The 11,021-nt window shown below is 37.2% G+C and overlaps 1 protein-coding gene across 1 annotated transcript in view; it reads left to right on the top strand.

Moving 5' to 3' along the window:
* Positions 1–4,440: 4,440 nt before the first annotated feature.
* LOC125343477 (putative P2Y purinoceptor 10) overlaps positions 4,441–11,021 on the top strand; it is a 10,348-nt gene continuing 3,767 nt past the window's right edge. Inside the window, exon 1 of the mRNA XM_048335929.1 lies at positions 4,441–4,558. The gene's annotated coding sequence lies outside the window, so the exon portion shown is untranslated. The remainder of the gene's footprint in view (positions 4,559–11,021) is intronic.

Below are 11,021 nucleotides of genomic sequence, written 5' to 3'. Positions count from 1 at the left end.
CGAGCTATCCTTGGGAACAAGTTGTAGCACATCCAAATGGTATTTGGCACCATAATAATTTGTCCTTAGATCTCTTTCAACCCCATAGGCAAATAGCTGGACTAGAGCAAGCTCCGCCTCTGGACTCTAAGTTGGCAGAAACAGCAAAAGAACTGTTTGAACAACTTCAACAGTATATCCCTTTCTTGACTAATGTTAAGGGGCTGCTAATGACATTGTTCGGCCCAGGGATACTTTTGCTGATGGCTTTCCTATGCCTTCCTTGCATTGTACACATATTGCAAAACTCTTTCATGAGTTTAGCCAGTCAGCTACATAAGGTCAAGCTCCAAATGAATGAATTTTCCCCCGAGAGGAATCACAGCCAGAGACGGGTTTGAGGGCGGGGCCAGCTTGACCAACCTAAGACAAGGGCCTTCAGCATTGCTCTGAAGTTGTTCCCCAGGATGGGTAAGGCAGGCTGGGCAACCCACCCCACCTAAGACAGGCGGGTTCGTTTCTTTAAATAAAGAAGGGGGAAATGTCGGGAGCCGAGCTAGCAGCTAAGCTCATCTTGACCTCTGGCTGTGCCGATGTCGCCAGGATGTCAGGAGCCAAACTTGCAGCTAGATTCATTCTCACCTCTGGCTCTGCTGTTATCACCAGGGTATGCTAGATGCAAGGACATTTGTTTACAGCCACTATCCGGAATTTCTTTGTTATCCCGTGTTTACTGTAATCAAATGTTGCAAACTTCAAAGCCTCTTTGTGTTCTTGAATTTTAACAACCCTATGCTATTCCCTGATTCCAAAACTGCATATAATCTGGGAGTTAAGAATAAACTTGGCTGCAGTCTTCAGTTAAAATCTCAAGATGCAGACCTCCCCTACCCCATCTTTGCCTCTTGTCTTTTTTCTCTTGTCTTGTATTTTTCCTTTTCTTTAATCCTCGCCCCCCTAATTCAGGATTTCCTTTTCACTGCCAGCTGGCCCAGCAAAGCCTAGCATTCACGAAGCCCAGTACCACATAAACACAAAAAAAAGCCAGAAGAGGTGCTGTGGCTCAAGTGGTAGAGTGCTAGCTTGACCAAAAAAAAAAAAAAAAAGAAGCCAGGGACAGTGCTCAGGCCCTGAGTCCAAGGCCCAGGACTGGCAAAAAAAAATCACATACAATGCTAAGCTTTTTAGTTATTTTATGAGTCGCCAACTTATGAGCACTTGGAGGAGAGGGAACATATTTCATACTTCTGAATCCAACCCTCCCACTCACCATTGAAAAAACTGCTTACTTAAGATGGTTTATTATTTTTTAAGTCATTAATTCCAAAAATGCAAAGGAATACACTGTGGATATATAATCAAAAATAGATGATTCTTGAAAAGAACTTAGCTAAAGCCATTCATACTCAATGTTTTTAATATGAAAATACTTAAGGTCATGGTTCAGTCTATTTTTATTTTTTGTTTTATAAAGGCATGATAGCAGTTTTAAAGGATGTATATTATAACAAGGCAATAAAAATGAAAGGAAATGTAAAGTAATAAAGAGAATGTGAAAACTGCTCATCTAGAAACAGCATGCCATAATGTATAATTATACACTTGCTGCCAGGAGACACTAAATTTATTCCAGGTTTCCCGAGGGCTCTATAAAAAGAGCCATATGATCAATAATTGTCAGAATTCATGACAGCTACGTCCAACCAGTTGCTCCAGGAAAGTCTAGATTTTCCTGATGTTAAGATTAGCTAGGTCCTTCTAGAAAATACAATACATAGTCATGAATAATGCTCCCTTAAACAGCTATTATTACTCATCTAATGGTACTGTCACAGAGACCAAAAGTTCATTGAAGCACAGAATTATAAGATTTCCCCAGCCTAGGAAATATTGGCCTATCAGATAAACTAAAAGAATATATAGGAAGAAGGGAAGAATAAAAAAAGAAAAAAGAAAAAAGGGAAGACTTCAAATCTATGGCCAAAAAATATAGCTACAATATTTTTACACACATGACCAGAATATGTATAACTTGATTCAAGATGATCATGATACCTAGACCATTATTCATACCCAACAACTAGAAAACTTTATTTTCTGATTTTTAATATTTTTTTCCTTTATTGTTAAAGTGAAGTACAGAGGGGGTTACAGTTTCATATGCAAGACAGTGAATACATAGCTATGCCCTTATGAACACATAAGATGATGGATGCTAAGTGAAATGAATTCCACATTATGGAAACAAGTGCTATATCATTGTTGTAATTATTTTCAACATGCCTTGTGAAACCGTACCTTTATTTTGTTTCCCTCGAATTCCCTTCCTGTGGTTGTAGCCCCGCTATCACTCTATCTCATCTGAGTACCCTGGATACTGTATATACTGGTATTAGAACTAGGGAAGGGAAAGGGAATATCAAAATCAAGAGACAAAGGATAAAAAGACAAACGATTCCAAAAGCAATACTTACAAAACCTTTCGGTGTAAACCAACTGTACAACTCATGGGGGGTGGGGGTGTAAAGGGTCGGTGAGGCAGGGGAAAACTATTTTTAAAAGTAAATTTGAGATGATAATTTCTGAATTATCGCTAACTTGAGATAATTGCTAAATTAGTTTGTTCATGGTTTTGTTCCTGCTAAATAAAATCCAAATTTTCCTGAGTTAAATGTCTTTTTTTTTTTTTTAACCTGAATTGAGTCAGTGACTTCTAATTGTTTGTTTTCCTTGTTAGGGCCAATGACAGGTAAATCTACTAGCACATAGGACAGAAATGACTTATGCAATGTGAAAATACCACCTGAAATGAAGATGGGTTTTGGTCATGATGGCCAATTGTCAGGAAAGGATTTCTTTTCTCCCGCTTTCCCAGGTTTTGGCTTCTGAATTTAACAGGTCTGAAACTTTATTAGTTCAGAGAAGAATAATATCCTAGAAAAACTGGCTTGCAAAACCAAACTCACAAGGGATGGATTTATATCTTAGAGCCAATTTATTAATTTATAGTGAAGAACATAATTGCCAAATGGACTGAGGTATGTTGGCTTGTTGGTGTATTCTTTTTTCAGTAGGGATGCCAAGTCAGGAAAGTAAATGAACAACAGATTGGAGCTGGATAAATCTGTGAAATCAGAATTGGGACCCTGGAACTACAAGGTCAGACTTGTTTTAATTGACAAACATGAGTTACAATGAGGACCCTTTCCCTTTGCAAGTCCTAATAAGTCAAGGTCTTTTTATCAATCAGCCAAGCTCTTAGTCCCCAATGTGGCAAACTTTCCTTTTCCATCCCTTGATATCCTTATGATTTGTATTGGACATCCCCGTGTGTTGGATGTGGCTCCATCTAGCACTCAAATTGTTCTTGTTTTATAAACCAGCTCATTGCATGATTAGGTAGCTACAGATTCAAATTGCCCTCCTAAAAGAATGTTATCATCCACTTCTTTTTTCATTATTCTTATCTGTGAATCAAAATGCTACTCTTTGACCTAACCCACAATAATTTATTTTCTTTACTGTGGTTATTACCCAGAGTGCTCTTTGGATCTCCAGGCCTTGGGTTCTGAGTGTGGTTCACTTACACGTTTATAGGGGTTTGTGCTGTTTTGTGAGCCTTATTTTTCAGAATTTCTCTCAAATTTGGGTGAGTCAGTAGTCTTAAAGTGTGTGATATTTATTTGCACATTTTAAAAGGTTCTAAGGGTAGACATTATACGTAATGATAAAAATCTTAATACGCTGGTGTGAAACTAAGCTGTCAATACTGTTAATTTACTCACTGGTACATTTTTTGAATACATATTTATTTGCCCATTCTTTCAATTCTTTTTAAAAATTATTTATTTATTGTCAAAGTGATGTACAGAGGGGTTACAGTTTGATATGTAAGGCAGTGAGTACATTTCTTGTATAACTTGTTACCTCCTCCCTTTAATTCAAAGAACATTTATGAAACTCTCTTGTGTTGGACTTACCAGAAGTACAGAGATGAGTCAGACATTGGTATTTACTCTTTAGCTGTTTGCAGACTACTATGTGAATAATAAATGTACAAAACCAGCTAAACTGCATTACATTGAGAGATTAGAGATGAAGGGTACTGAGAGAATAGTATTCTGGATTGAGTGAACACCTAAAAGAGGTAGTTGGAGAAGCAGCAACTTTACTGTTCTTAGGGAAGCTGTCTTTAGGTTTTGTTTGAAAATCTTATCTTGCCGCAGAACCTACTGAAATGTAGTAGACACGCATGGGGTTATGGTGAAAGGAGCTAAGGTGGGGAATGGTGATGAAGACTGGCATTTGTTTGTGCATAATTTTTTTACTCCCTTCTATTTGAATTTCTCTACACCAATGAAATAAATAGGAAACAAAATTTGACTAGCATCATCTGCTAAAGGGACTTACCTTCAGGCTGTGCAAAAAAGGTTTTGTGGTGAGACACCAAATGTACTCAACTTCCTCTTTCCAAATTTTCAGTTATCAGCAAGAAATATGCATGCCATGCAGAGTTAAGCTTTTTTATGCCTAGCTCCTTGAAAAGAAACAAGAGTACTTGTCCTGGCTGACTACAAGGGTAAGTTAGACTAACATCTGGGGATTAGAGAGTCCATGTGGAGACTGGTGTGAGCATGGAGATTAGAATAGAAACAAATATTGGTGGCGTCTAAGTTGGAATTGTCATTTTTTTCTTATCTCAAAATTCTTATGGCAGGAGTGAAAGCCAGTCTGAAGAGAACCCCAAATTGGGGTTAACACCAGCAGCTACCATAAGTACATCAGGAACACTGAGGCTGTGATGTTTCTCACACGTTACTAAGGTCTTTTTGTAGAGTAGAACCAGGAAAGATGCCAGCAAGTGGTGAGCAAGTTACTGTGTGCAGTAAGACTTATTGAGACATTTTGACATGCCTATACAGTAAAAGGGGACTTGAATAAAAGAGGATTAGGTGTAGTTTATCTAGTTGTATAAGAAATGTTTTCAGGAATAAGTCCATTGATTCAGTAACATTAGCTTGCAGAGATACTGAGACAACAGTTATTTCTTCTAGGAAGAAAGAAAGAGATGTCATAGATTTGGAGGGGAAAAGCAACGTAGCAACGCAGATCTTTCAGGGTAAAGACAATTATAAACACCCAGCTAGTTAGGTATAGAGCTACAGCTAGGATACATTTCTTTAATCTCATCTTCTATTTACATTAGAGCAAACTGCACCTTCAAGACAGTACTGTAAATACTTGGGTTTTAGGCTAGGAAAAGAGAAAATGTACCAAAAGATTTCAGCATGTGCTCAAAGGGGTTCCTTGTTCCTTTAAAATGGTACTTTCTGTTCCAGCTTCAGCCCTACTGGATAGCAGAGCACCAAAGAAGAGAGATTTATCATTTCAGTGATTATTGTTAGTGTCCTGAGTGATAGTGCTTTTCTAGTTTTGAGATAACATGACTGAGTCAGAAGGAAGTTTCTTGTTAAGGAGGGCCTCATGGCAGATGGTATGAAGTCAGTTGACAGTAGGATGATAGTGGGCTTGTGCTTGTTTTATTTTGTAGGGATTAATTTGAGTTTCAGGAATCCTACAAGTGAGGACAGCAAAATCATTCATGGCTATATGAGTTATTATTATTATTATTATTAGGGGTTCAAATTGCCCATCCTCAACTAAGAATCAGGTCAGAAATGTAGGTTAATTGTGTTTTGCAGTGAGTCTTGTTGAACATTTCTATTTTTGGTCAAGTGAGATCCTTTTTGGTCCAGCTAGGGAAGTTATTTTGTTCAAGTGGTACAGGCAGTAGGAAAGCATGACTCCAGTTTGTGGTTCCTGGATAGTTGTGCTTATGGTAAGTACATTGAGACTCTGAGATTGACCAGCCTGTAATGCTTGTCATATCTCTCATAAGGAGGATAGAAATATTTCTTATAAAATCCCATGTCATAATGATCATAACAATCAGAGCAATGACATCCAAGGGGATGATCTATATTTTATTTTAAAAGTTTTGGGAAAAACTTTTAGTTCTATAATCATACCACTTTGTTTTTAATGATCAATTCAAATGTTTCGGAAGCAAAATGATGAAGTAGATAGATCACCGTATAAGAAATTAAGAAGTTGGAGTTATATTTAATATTCTAGCAATATCTTACTTGTGGTCTTGAGTAAGTTGCTTTATTTATATGGGTCTTAATTATGTCACCTATATTAATGGAATAGGGTTTGAAATAGTCTTTACACCACATTCATGTGATTCTAGGATGATAGGTATGTGGGAGTCATTATACATCATGAAATGGAACATAGTAGAGCCATAGTGAAGAACTGTGTAAATAGAGAGTACCTTTTGGAAATGTAGCTCAGAGCTGCAAAAGAACCCAGTAATCTTTCCTAGTGGCCACATTATATTTCTTTCAGATGGAATGATAACAGAGTTTCAACTTTTGGACCACAGACAAGTGTTCTCATTTTTAAAAATGAAGTAACTATCATTTTAAAACAAAATACTATGAAATACAAACAACAGACAAGGGAAAGAGTATTGAAATATGATTTCCACACTACAAGGACACTCATTTAGCATTTATAAATCTTTTCAAGCCATGATTCCCCTCGAGAAACATAAAAAATTCACTACAAGATTGTTGTGGACTTGCTTGCCTAGGAACCAGCCCTTGGACTCATAGAAAAACCTACTTCATCACATTAAACTTTTCCATGTTCCATGTGCCAAAAAACCAAGGAGATTTTATGTCTTTACTTTTAGCAGTTTATCTTACAGGGATAATAATTTTGTTTCTATTTTCCATATATTTATCATAATAACATACATATATTTTCAAGTAAAATATTGTTTTTCATCTGTTAACTTTAAGAATTACTGCTCTAGACCTAGACACCCCTTGTAAGTGGTTTTTATTTTGTGTGTGTTGGGGGGAGGGGATGCTGGTATTAAAATCCCAGAGAAGTATAGGATCTGACCAAAGAACTTGGGAGAAGAATCTATATAGGAGCCAATGAATTTAGTATTTAATGTTTATTGTATACAAGACATAAAGATGATTATATATCATTTTCACGTAGTCTTCTTAACTGCCTATATGTCCCTAGTGATTATCCTGTGTTTATAAATGGGGAAACAGACCTATAAAGCTTGTCCTCTAGGGAGTTGGAAGGGATCCTTATCAATAATTTTTCTTCTCTATGTAATGTCTCTTCCAAGATGTAAAACTCACAGGCTTACTCTAACATCTAAGAAAAGCTGAGAAGTAATTGTGATAAATATGTTTGTTCAGTGGTACTATTGCCATAGTGATGAGAGATGAAAAGATGAAGATGCTGGAGGCGGGGGAGTGGGCAAAAAGTTGCTACTAGAGAAAAAAAGTCACTTAAATTCCTAGGCCCTACATGGCAACCTCTGCAACTCACTAACTTAACTTGCTAACTTAACAGAAAATGTGACTACTTTGAGTGATCATTTCCTCATCTGTAAGTTAAAGATATCGTTTGAGCTCATTATTCATAATATAGCTTTGCATTCATGATTGATAGCAATTGTACAAACAGATATAATAATGCTTTGTCATGTATAACCCAGAATATGAAGGCTGAGTTGACAGTGGCTGCCTTAGGGATGGCAGTGGTAGTCCTGGCTGCATTACAGGCAGGAGGTAAGAAGGGCAATATCCATAGTCATGGGGAGTTAGAGCTGGACAACAGTGAAAGTTCATTATCTTATCTAAGGCCATGCTCCTATCTAACTAATGAAAAAATTAAATGCACAGGAGGGGAAGGGGTTAACCACAGCAACATAGGCAGTTGTAGTATTTGACTATGAGAATCCAAGCCTCTGATACCCAAATCCAGTACTTACAAAAGTGTTTTCCAACCATTCTACAAATGTTGCCTAATTCATCTCACCTCTGTTGTTCATAAAATGTCCTATCACTTCTATCTACAGATCTGTTATGATTTCAGTTGCCAGGCAAAACTTTGCACAAAGATCTTCAGTTTTGATATAACCCTACCCTGACACCTGGTGGGCAAGTATTTTCATATAAGCATGGTAAATATACATAAAAGTGCTAGAACTAAAGCTAAGAACAATAGTTTTTTCACCTTTGCGGAACAGTATTAGCCATGGAAATGTACTTTAAAGCATTTCCTTTCTTCTTGCAAAAAACGTTCTTTGGATAAGAAGAATGCCAAGTTTCTCTACTTCATGATGAACCTTGTAAAACAAATATACTTTTTGACACTAGGAAAGGCATTAACCCTGCTACAACTTTACTTTCTGGTCTATAAAGGGACATAGTAATAATAATAACTCAGTTCTTACAAGAATTAGATCTTACCATATTTTCTTCAGCTGAAAAGAAATATGATTCTTCTCTGGGACAAAAGCTCACAGGAGTGATATAAGAAGTAAAATTGCCTAACTTTGCTAATAGGTGTCTGTTCTCCATACTTTCAACTTTACAAACAAGTGTATCAATTGACTCTCTACTGCATGACTAGACTTTTTTTCTTATTTATGTCAAAGTGATGTACAGAGAGGTTACAGTTTCATATGTTAGGCCTTGGGTACATTTCTTGTACTGTTTGTTACCTCCTCCCTTATTCCTCCCTCCCCCGTCCTCCTTTCCCTCTCTCCCCATGAGTTGTTCAGTTGGTTTACACCAAATGGTTTTTGCAAGTATTGCTTTTGGAGTCATTTGTCTTTTTATCCTTTGTCTCTCGATTTTGATATTCTTTTTCACTTCCCTAGTTCTAATACCAGAATATACAGTTTCCACTGTACTCAGATAAGATACAGTGATAGTGTGGGTACAACCACAGGAAGGGGATACAAGAGGATCATCAACAATAGAAGCCATGGTTTCACATGGCTTGTTGAAAGTAAGCCAGACCAAAGAAACATGACTAGACTTTTGTGAAGCAGAGTAAAGGGTCTAAATGTCTTAGATATAGTGTCTTCCTTCAGAGATACTGATCCTAGATACTTCTCCTAAGGAAGCCTATCCATTTACTAAAACTTGAAAAGTGAGGTCAGAGTAAGATTGTCAGCAATCTAATTGAAGCCACACTTTGAAAATGAAATTTAACATTGCTCCACTAAGTAGATTAGAAATCTATGGTAGTCATTTTTCTACTGGTAGACACTTCTTTATAGGAAAGAAAAGACTCTTCATTGCTGTGGTATTTGGAAAAGGCAGCATATTATCCTGGGTTGCAATAGTGGAGAGAATGAGGACAGTAGCCCAAATTATGATGGTGACAAGATGTAGGACTGGATTAAAAGAAACTTTTAGGAGGATAAATCACCTCATTTCTAAAGGGATATATGGGGAAATACAATGACAAGTGTTAGTGTGACTGTCCAATTTCTCACTGGAGTGTTGTGTGGAAGAGCTGTAGCATTGATTGGAAAAAGGAAGCACAAACTCAGAAGTAAATCACTAATCTCACATCTCTTTATGACTCAGGGACCAAAAGTATATAGCTAGATTGAAAAGGAGAAAGATTGGTAAAACAAGGAAGGTAAACCATTCAGAAACAGACAGGGAGAGCAAAAGAGATTTAGCAAGGAGAGAGGGGAGGGAGGAATATTCTGCACTTTCCTGTTAGTAGAGACCTATGTTCATTTCCTGTCTTCAGTTTCAGAGTGATACACATTATTCAAAGGAATCTAAATGCTCCTCTAAGACAGTCTACCCCAACCCACAATAAATTCCCCCTGCCTCTCCCTAGCATGGGGATTTTACACTTACTGTCACCAAAAAGAAACACTCTTGATACCTTCCCCTCATTCTAGAGAAGAGAAGATGCTTTGTAAAACAGGTAACTCATGAGAGTCTCTAAGCTTGCAATAAACTGTGAATTTCAGAGATATTAAACCCATAAGGTAAAAGAAGGTGTGAACATGACTTTGTAGCCTAATTGGGGTCTGTTATTCAAAACAAAATTGCTAATACTATATATCTTATTAGTAAGTGAAACTTTCTACACCAATGAGGCAAAAGCAAATAGCTGTGTTTGTTAAGTGCAAAAGTGGAAGTTTGATTTGAGTGGGTATGGGTTGTTCTTAGTTCTGGAACACTTCTATATTTCTTTCCTCCCTCGCGTCCTCTGCATGGATAATAGGTGATATCAGAAGCAATGCCAGTACCACAGTGAAAGTGGGATGGCTGTCCTGTATGAGGATAAATATTTAGTTCTATCCTAACAGACAAACTAGAGCAAATCTTTATTGTAGGATTGTAAGTTCTACTGTGTGATTTGAAAACATTTACCATAATGAGTGCTTCCTATGTCACAGTGAATGGTTGTATTTATTACATTTGTATAGCCATGATCAAGTTACATGTAGCAATAACTTAAGGTTATTTTTACTCAGTTTCAGAGGGCTCAGTTCCTTTGGCAGGGAAGGAGAGGCAGGTTATGTAAAAGTTAACAGGAGAGAGAGAGAGAGAGGAGAGAGAGATAGAGAGTGTGTCCAGTGATGAGATACCCCTAGGTTATACACATCAGGCACTTGTCCTTTCATTTGAGGTTCCAGATGTTCCATGTACTATATAGAAGCTCCTAAAACAGCATGTCCTGCTTGGGACCTAGGTAGGCTTTAATATGCATTTTATATTCAATGTGTGATGGTTAGTTAAGCTAATTGCATTCTGCTAGGTAGTTCCTCCTAGCCAGGAAGCAAGCAGTTTAGTGAAAATAGCACAAGCATTGGAACAAGGCAAGATGATTAATCTCATGTTTACCATTTTCTAGCTTTGTTACTCAGGCAATTTACTAAACCTGTCTGAACGTCAGTTCTATTATTTGCATTCTGAGCATAATGATAGTTTACTCTCTAAGGATGGAAGAGAGAATTAAATAAGAGAGGATAGATGAAAGCTTAATTTTCTGATAGTGGGTACATCTTTGATGACTGCTTGAGGCTTTTCTGCCTTTTCACCTACAAGTACCCTTCTACTCTCTAAGTCACCATACATATATCTATAATATAACTGTGTGACTCTTGGACTTAATACAGGTAGGTC

This window comes from Perognathus longimembris, chromosome 28 (assembly GCF_023159225.1).
Source record: "Perognathus longimembris pacificus isolate PPM17 chromosome 28, ASM2315922v1, whole genome shotgun sequence".
NCBI classification, from domain to species: domain Eukaryota; kingdom Metazoa; phylum Chordata; class Mammalia; order Rodentia; family Heteromyidae; genus Perognathus; species Perognathus longimembris.
This window is presented reverse-complemented; position numbering and strand designations above follow the sequence as displayed.